Source organism: Aquarana catesbeiana, linkage group LG04 (assembly GCF_042186555.1).
Source record: "Aquarana catesbeiana isolate 2022-GZ linkage group LG04, ASM4218655v1, whole genome shotgun sequence".
Lineage (NCBI taxonomy): Eukaryota > Metazoa > Chordata > Amphibia > Anura > Ranidae > Aquarana > Aquarana catesbeiana.
The window spans coordinates 612,328,204-612,335,822 of record NC_133327.1 but is presented as its reverse complement, the minus strand read 5'-3'; the positions used below and the strand labels follow the sequence as shown (position 1 = coordinate 612,335,822).

Sequence of the window (7,619 nt, the reverse complement as noted above, 5' to 3'; positions counted from 1 at the left end):
GTGCAGTCGCTTTAAATCTGAGGGGTAGATCTAAAATGAGGAGAAGTACTGCTGATTTTATCATCCAATCATGTGCAAGCTAAAATGCTGTTTTTTATTTTCTTTGCATGTCCCCTACGGATCTACAGCGACTGCACTTCCAAGTGCACTTGTAGTGCAAAGTGGATTTGCCTTTAGTAAATAACCCCCAAAGTGTTGTTGTTTTTATTCACACTGACCTAGCACCCTGTTTTCTCCTTTTGTTTCTGTTCTCGAGTGAATCCCATACCTCAACAAGGAGCTGCCATCTTGTGTGATTTCTGTGAAGTCACCACCTGCGGTCTTTTTCCATTGGCCTTGTCTTCCTTTGGTTTCACCCATTGATGGACTACATGAACTTGATTCACTATTATAATTTATTTTCTGTTCTTATTAGTCTGCATAGTTTTATCTTTATTTTTATTTCTATCTTATTACATATAGATCTCATCCAATGTCAGTGATCGCTGACTCACTTACTTTCAGTTGGTGAATTGTTTGCATAAGGATGCATGTAGACAGTAGGCCTGTGGAGCAGCCTATTGTTGTCATTCTATAGTTGGTTTATGGGTTTGGGGTTTAAAACTTATTTTGCATTTCTTCAGACACACTTTTTTTGTATTCACCAGCCCAGTTTTCACATCTTTGTAAATAACAGAAAAAATACCCAGTCAATCTAAATAAATCCGTTTTTTCCAGATTCATGTTTTCTTTATAAATAGCCTAAATGTGCATTATTTACATGGAAATCTTTGAAACTGCAGACACCTTCACTTAATATTTTCCAGTTTGCTTTTGCCATGTATCTGGGCTTAGAGTATTTTGCTCCTTTCCTAGTACAAGTACCTTTAAGATTTTATAGACATTGATTGTCTCAGTTCCATAGGACATTTATTGTTGCTTCTATGGAACTGCAAGAAGTGGTGTAGCTATAGCCTTTTTAGTGTCATTTACAGCATTTTATGAGATTTGTGGCTTTCAGCTGGAAGTAGATTTAAGTGATTGTAATGATTACGCTGTCATTCACTCAGTTTTGACAGTGGTAATTTTGTTGTGAGAAAACTGGCTTCAAGCACATGGCCATTACTGGAACATTCAGTCTACCTGGAGTACAAATGGAAGCATTGAGCTATAGCAGATGAAAAACATTTTACAGCCTGCAAAGATGACATTAAGGAAAACAAACCGATGATTTGTTATACAATATAGTGAACAATTGCCTTTGCAATTACAAGAGGACAATTAAATGTGTTCTAGTCTTTAGAATACAGCAGAGCTTTTTTTAAAACAGAAGGTATTTATGTCATTTTTGTGCTTGCTGAACCAACAATATCACCAATATTAGGCTATGTCTGTTCTATAAATCAGTTGGGTTTTAACTAAACTGAGGATTCAAAAGAAAATGTTTGCTTGGCTCTGCACGTCACTGAGAGGTAAACTTCTTATATCTTAGATATCTGATGTAAGTACTTATTGTAAATATTAGGGCTCTGCTGTGCTTCACAAAAGTTTAGTGGAGGGATTTTCAGTTCTCTTTGGTTCATCACGCCATGACTGAGTATGCAGTATTTAAATGAGGTCACTAATTTTATGGACGTCTTTTTCAATATTTTCTGATTTCTATAATTCTTTTATTTCTGCCTGCTCCCTTACAATAATTAGGAGACAGCACAATAATCTAGCAAACAGGCAGTGCAGAGATATGGCTTAAATCAGGGGGTTAAGAGTTCAGGGTTCAAGACAATATTCAAGACAGGATTATTCAAGGAATTACCCAGGGAGTTGTCCTGAATTCCAGGTAGCTCAGCAAGAATAGATGTTCTCTGACGCAGCAGAGGTTCTGAGTTCAAATTCAGGCCCTGGCGTCTGGTCTATTAGAAATTACTAAATCTAATAAAGCTTTTCTTTGGTTGTTTTGGATAAGGTAATTGTGTTGTACAGTGGATGCAAGTTATGTGTTCTTTGCTAGAAGCAGGTGCTTTAATCATGGCTGCCATTGATTTTTGGATAGTTGAAATTGCCAACAATAAGGATTGTATTTCAGATTTTTTTTTAATTTGCAGAAACATCTGAGTTTCAGCCTCATCATTTATGAGAGCTGGCTTATACCAGATTCCAAGTACATTACCAGTATAATAGACTTGGGCTTTAAGCTAAGCTCCAGCAAAAAAAAAATCATATAGATAAAATACTATGTTATACATTAGAGCTGATTACCCCTATTTCTTTATGTTCATTATTGAGATTTACACAGCCAGCCTGACTGTCCTCTAATTTGGTTGAGTAATAAAACTAAGTCCTGCACCTGCCTCCAGCCTGTGATTGAACTCTGAAAGAGAAGAAGCAAATGAGCTCATCTCTCTGTCACTCTGCTGTTTTCTCCTGTCAGTACGTTCATTGTTAGCACATTAGAACATTGTTAACACTACAGCCTTACCTTCCAACTTTTTGAGATGTGAACAAAGGACACCTATTACCAAAAGTATGTAGGCATAGGACACACCCCCTGCCACACCCCCTTAAAGCGGGGTTCCACCCAAATTTTGAACAATATCTGTATGTATTCTCTTCCTTGCCTAGATGCTGACATGCCGTTTAAAAAAATTTAAATCGCCGTAATTACCTTTTATTTTTCTATAGTTCTTTGCACATCCTGGTCCTCCTCCCATGGGAGTAGGCGTGTTTCTAGCCTCTCCCTGACTCCTGGGAGCTAGTCTCAGGCTTCCCAGGATGCCACTGAGCATGTGCGGGAACGAGCGGTGAATGCTGGGAGCACAGCATTCACCACATCCAGGAAATAAATGCTTGTGGGCTTCAAATGCCCACAATGAAGATGGAAACCGCCTGCAGTGAATAATATAAGTTATTCTTTCCGACTAAATCTGACACAGGGGACATATTACACACAATATGTGAGTATGTAATGCTGAGAAGAAAAGTTTGTGAATGAACTCAAAAAAAAAAAACGATAGATAGGTGGACCCCCGCTTTAACCACTTACGGACCACCGCACGCTGATATACGTCCTAAGTTTGAAGAGGAATATCATTGTTATGGCAGCAGCTAGCTGCCATAACCCTGGTATCCTCTTCTTCGGCCGGCAGTCCGCTTTCCAATAAGAGTGATCTCTGTGGTGGATTCGCCACCAGATCACTTTTATCGGCGGTGGGAGAGGGGTCCTCCCTCCCGCCGCACTCCAATGCCCTCCACAGCTTACCGGAGCTGTCGGCAGTGGCGGAGGTGATCGGATGTTAGGCCATCAGGCCTCACCGTCGTTCCGTCCCTCCTACCTAATTACATTCGGGAAATACTGGCCGCTCCCCCGGTGGGAGAAAGGGGAGCCAGCGTTCTCTCCTGAATAACTGTCCGGAGCTAGAGCTGCCCCAATCCAGGCCAGAAGGCCAGGGTCCCAACCCTCCGGATCAGACCCCGTGGTTCTCCAGCCCCATCAGCAGGCTTACCTTTCGGCTACAAACCGCTCCGGGTTACCTTCACTCCAGCAGGTTTTGCATAGCAACCGCAATCCCGTCTCTATTTCGCCATAGATCAGGGACGGAAGCAAGCGCCACCTCCTGGAAACTGATAAGAACAGATATTACACTTGATCTTAGCCAAAAGGCCGAGAAGCGATAACCCAATTATTCTCTTTTCAAATTTTGGCTAAAATTTATGAAGAAAAATTACTATTTTGCAAAATTTTATGACAGAAACAAAGAAAAAGGCATTTTTTTCACAAAATGTACAGTCTTTTTTTATTTATAGCTCAAAAAATAAAAAACCCACTAGTGATTAAATACCACCAAAAGAAAGCTCTATTTGTGTGAAAAAAAGGACGCAAATTTCATATGGGTACAGTGTTGCATGAGTAATTGTCATTCAAAGTGTGAGAGCGCTGAAAGCTGAAAATTGGTCTGGGCAGGAAGGGGGTTGTAAGTGCACTGTATTGAGAGGGTTAAAGCACCTACCTTTTCAACATGCTTTTTTGATGTGTTTTTGATGCTTCTGTGATTCTTCAGTGGTGCTTCAATGATGCTGATTCTGTGGTGCTTTTTTAAAGCTTTAATGAAGCTTGGCAAATGCTCTGTGTGTGTGTGTGTGTGTGTGTGTGTGTGTGTGTGTGTGTGTGTGTTGCTATCTCATACCTGCAAAACCTCCAAAACAAAGCAAAGCTAAAGCTGAATTAAAGCCTTTCAAAAGCTGCAGGTGCTTCAAGTGAGCTTTGTCATAGACTTCTTTGGAGGCTTTGAAGATTCTTTGAAGCACCACTAAAGCGACATGGGGTATAATTTCTGAGGCAAAGCAAAAGCAAGGTATAAACAGGACTGTAAGCTAACCATTTTATTTAGTGACAGGAGCTTTGGCTGGTGTTCAGAGAGCTTTAAAAAAGCTTGTCCGAAGCCATGTTTTGAAGCAAGTGTAAATGAGCCCTTAGAAAGATAAAAGTTTTATATACTATTTAGAGAAGACCAAAATGAGGGACAAATGAGGACAGAGGGACTTTGTTCCAAATGAGGGACAGTCCCTTGAAATCAGGGATAGTTGGAGGCTATGCTACCTACAACACAACTGCAGTTATGCTCTACAAGGGATTAAAAAAGTAATATTCAGGTTACACTAGTTTCTTTTTAAAATATACTGAATAATTTTTTAACATTTACCTGTGTGAATTTATGTTAACCACTTCAGGCCCGGAAGGATTTAGCCCCTTCCTGACCAGAGCACTTTTTGCGATACGGCACTGCATCGCTTTAACTGGCAATTGCGCAGTCGTGTGACGTTGCACCCAAACAAAATTGATGTCCTTTTTTTCCCAGAAATAGAGCTTTCTTTTGGTGGTATTTGATCACCTCTGTGGTTTTATTTTTTGCACTATAAACAAAAAAAAGAGAGACAATTTAAAAAAAAAAAGCAATATTTTTTTACTTTTTGCTATAATAAATATCAACAGGAAATATATAAAAAAATGACTTTCTTTCTCAGTTTAGGCCGATACGTATAATTCTTCTACATATTTTTGGTAAAAAAAAAAAACGCAATAAGCGTATATTGATTGGTTTGCGCAAAAATTATAGCATCTAGAAAATAGGGGATAGATTTATGGCATTTTTGTTATTAATTTTTTTTCTTTATTAGTAATGGCGGCGATTTTTATCCTTCTTGTTTCCTCCAGATGAAGCCACGTGTGAGGTGGTGAAACTAGTAGAGGTGGAGCCTGGCGGTGGAACCTTGTCGCAACTGAGTGAGGCCTTTCTGATGTATCACTTAGATTTTAATATTTTAAATAAATGTGAGTTGTATACTACCTGGGGTGGAGAGGTTCATTTTTAATCCCTTGGATTTGCACTATTGGAGGCAGTTTCTATTTTTCCATGTATTGTTGAAACTACCTGCAGCTAAAGTGGATTACATTGGATCCAAGTCCGAAGTAGTACAGAGGAAGGAACCCTTATCAGATTTGCACCATTATCTGAGTCTTGAGAGTCCAATAGAGGTTACCAAGGACCAGAGAGGATTTCTTGAAGGGATTGTTGCAAATTGTGCAAGGCGTGTTTGACCCTTTTTAGGGACTTGTAAGGAGGTGAGCGAGTATTACATGTGGTGGTGGGAGCACTATGCATATAGAGGCTGTGTAAAGTAAAGACGTACTTTGCATTTCTCTGCATGTTAATGGAAGAAATCATCACTTTATTATTGGACTTTTATCTTTGTACACTTTTATTGCACATCACTTTTGTCATTGCGTTTATTTGATTGTGTTACTGATGCAGTGCTGTCTCATTTATATTTTATTTACTGTGCTTTTGTGGGAGCACATAAGTGACAGCAGCAACAATCTGTTTTTTCATATTTTTATCAACTTATTTTATTGCATAATAGCGCGCAACTACCTCACTTTTAATCTGCGATTTTTATAGTGACTGCGACATTATGGCGGACACATCGGACACTTTTGACACTATTTTGGGATCATTGTCATTTATACAGCGATAAGTGCTATAAAAATGAACTGATTACTGTGTAAATGACACTGGCAGGGAAGGGGTTAAACACTAGGGGGCGATCAAGGGGTTAAGCGTGTCCTACGGAGTGATTCTAACTGGGGGGGGTTGTCTCACTAGAACATGACAGAGATCACTGCTCCTGATGACAGGGAGCAGTAGATCTCTGTCATGTTGCTAGGCAGAACAGGGAAATGCCTTTTTTACATCTCCCCGTTCTGCCGCTCCGTGACACGATCGCGGGCCCCCAGCGGACATCGAGTCTGCAGGTTTTGGGGTCTCTCTATAGATGATAGCGGGGAGGATGAAGATGATGATCCCTCTCATCCTGATTATTCTGGGGGTGTCAGGGGTGGAGTGTGGTATATGATTCTCGAGCTACCATTCACCTATTGGAACACACCTGGCAATTTATCCTGTTGAGAGGAGGGGCTCCTAGGATTTTCCATCTGGTCCAGTGGGAGAGGGATGCTTTGGGATTGCATGTGCAGTGGATCACTCCTTAATCTGGGATGATCGTTTCTATCATCTGGTTACATACTATGTGTATAGCCCATACACTGATGGTAAGGGTCATTTATTTTGGGTGATGGTGATGGGCTTTCTGTCTATTTCAGAAGTTCCCTCCATGGTGGATTCCGTTGAGTAGAGTTGAGTTTTTTCTTCTTGGTGGTGATGGCTCTGATTGGCCCCACTTTTCCTTATACCTGGATGAATTCCTAATTATGAACTTTATATTATATGTTTTTGAGCGCTACACCTTTTCTTTATATATCGAGTCTGCAGGACCCGCAGGCACACTCACGGAGTACGTGCCGGGCATGCACGCGCCCACTATGCTGTGATTTAAAGGGGACATACCTGTACTCCCATTTGCTTAGCTGTGCCATTGTGCCGATGTATATCGTTGTGCGCTGGTTGGCAAGGGGTTAAGCTTTAGATTCTACCAGACATTATTTAGGCCTGAAGCACATCTTTGCAATGTGGTGCATTGTGGCACTATGACATACATTAGCACATTAATTTTGAATGGTGCCCCAGCTCCAAGTATGGTTGCCACCTTTTCTTTAGGTCAAACCCGAACACTTTAGCAGTGCACAGCATCTTTTTTTTTAAGGGGGAACACTGTGGATTCTGGTGTAAAGGGGAACTCTGATAACTCTGATGTAAAGGGGTTACTGTTCACCAAAGGCCTCATTTACATCAGAGTTCCCACCATTTGCCCTTAAATTAGAGTTTTAAAACCCCCTCCCCCTTACCAGTGCTGTATTTAGGACTAGGCCAACAAGGCCCAGGCCTAGGGCGGCACTTTGCGGGGGGGCGGCGAAACCGGCGCCCCCCCCACCCGCCTCCCGTATCCCGCGGCCTTCTCCCGCACAAATGCAGGGTTTGCTGTGGTGTGATGGCGTGCTTGGCCGTGGGGGAAGCTGCTCGCGTCCCCATAAGCGGCCGGTGTCTGGCTGCATGTAATTCGGACGGGCGGGGGCGGAGCCTAAAGCTCCGCCCTCTACCCTCCTCCGTTCCTGCCCTCTTTTGCTCTGCTCGTCTCCCCAGCCAGGGGCGGGGTCTGTCTGATGACAGGACGAGAAGGAGGAGGAGGAG

General features: G+C 41.7%; 1 pseudogene; it reads right to left on the bottom strand.

Annotated features, from left to right (window-relative positions):
* Positions 1 to 3,516: 3,516 nt before the first annotated feature.
* LOC141141912 (U2 spliceosomal RNA) lies at positions 3,517 to 3,649 on the bottom strand (annotated as a pseudogene).
* Positions 3,650 to 7,619: the final 3,970 nt, after the last annotated feature.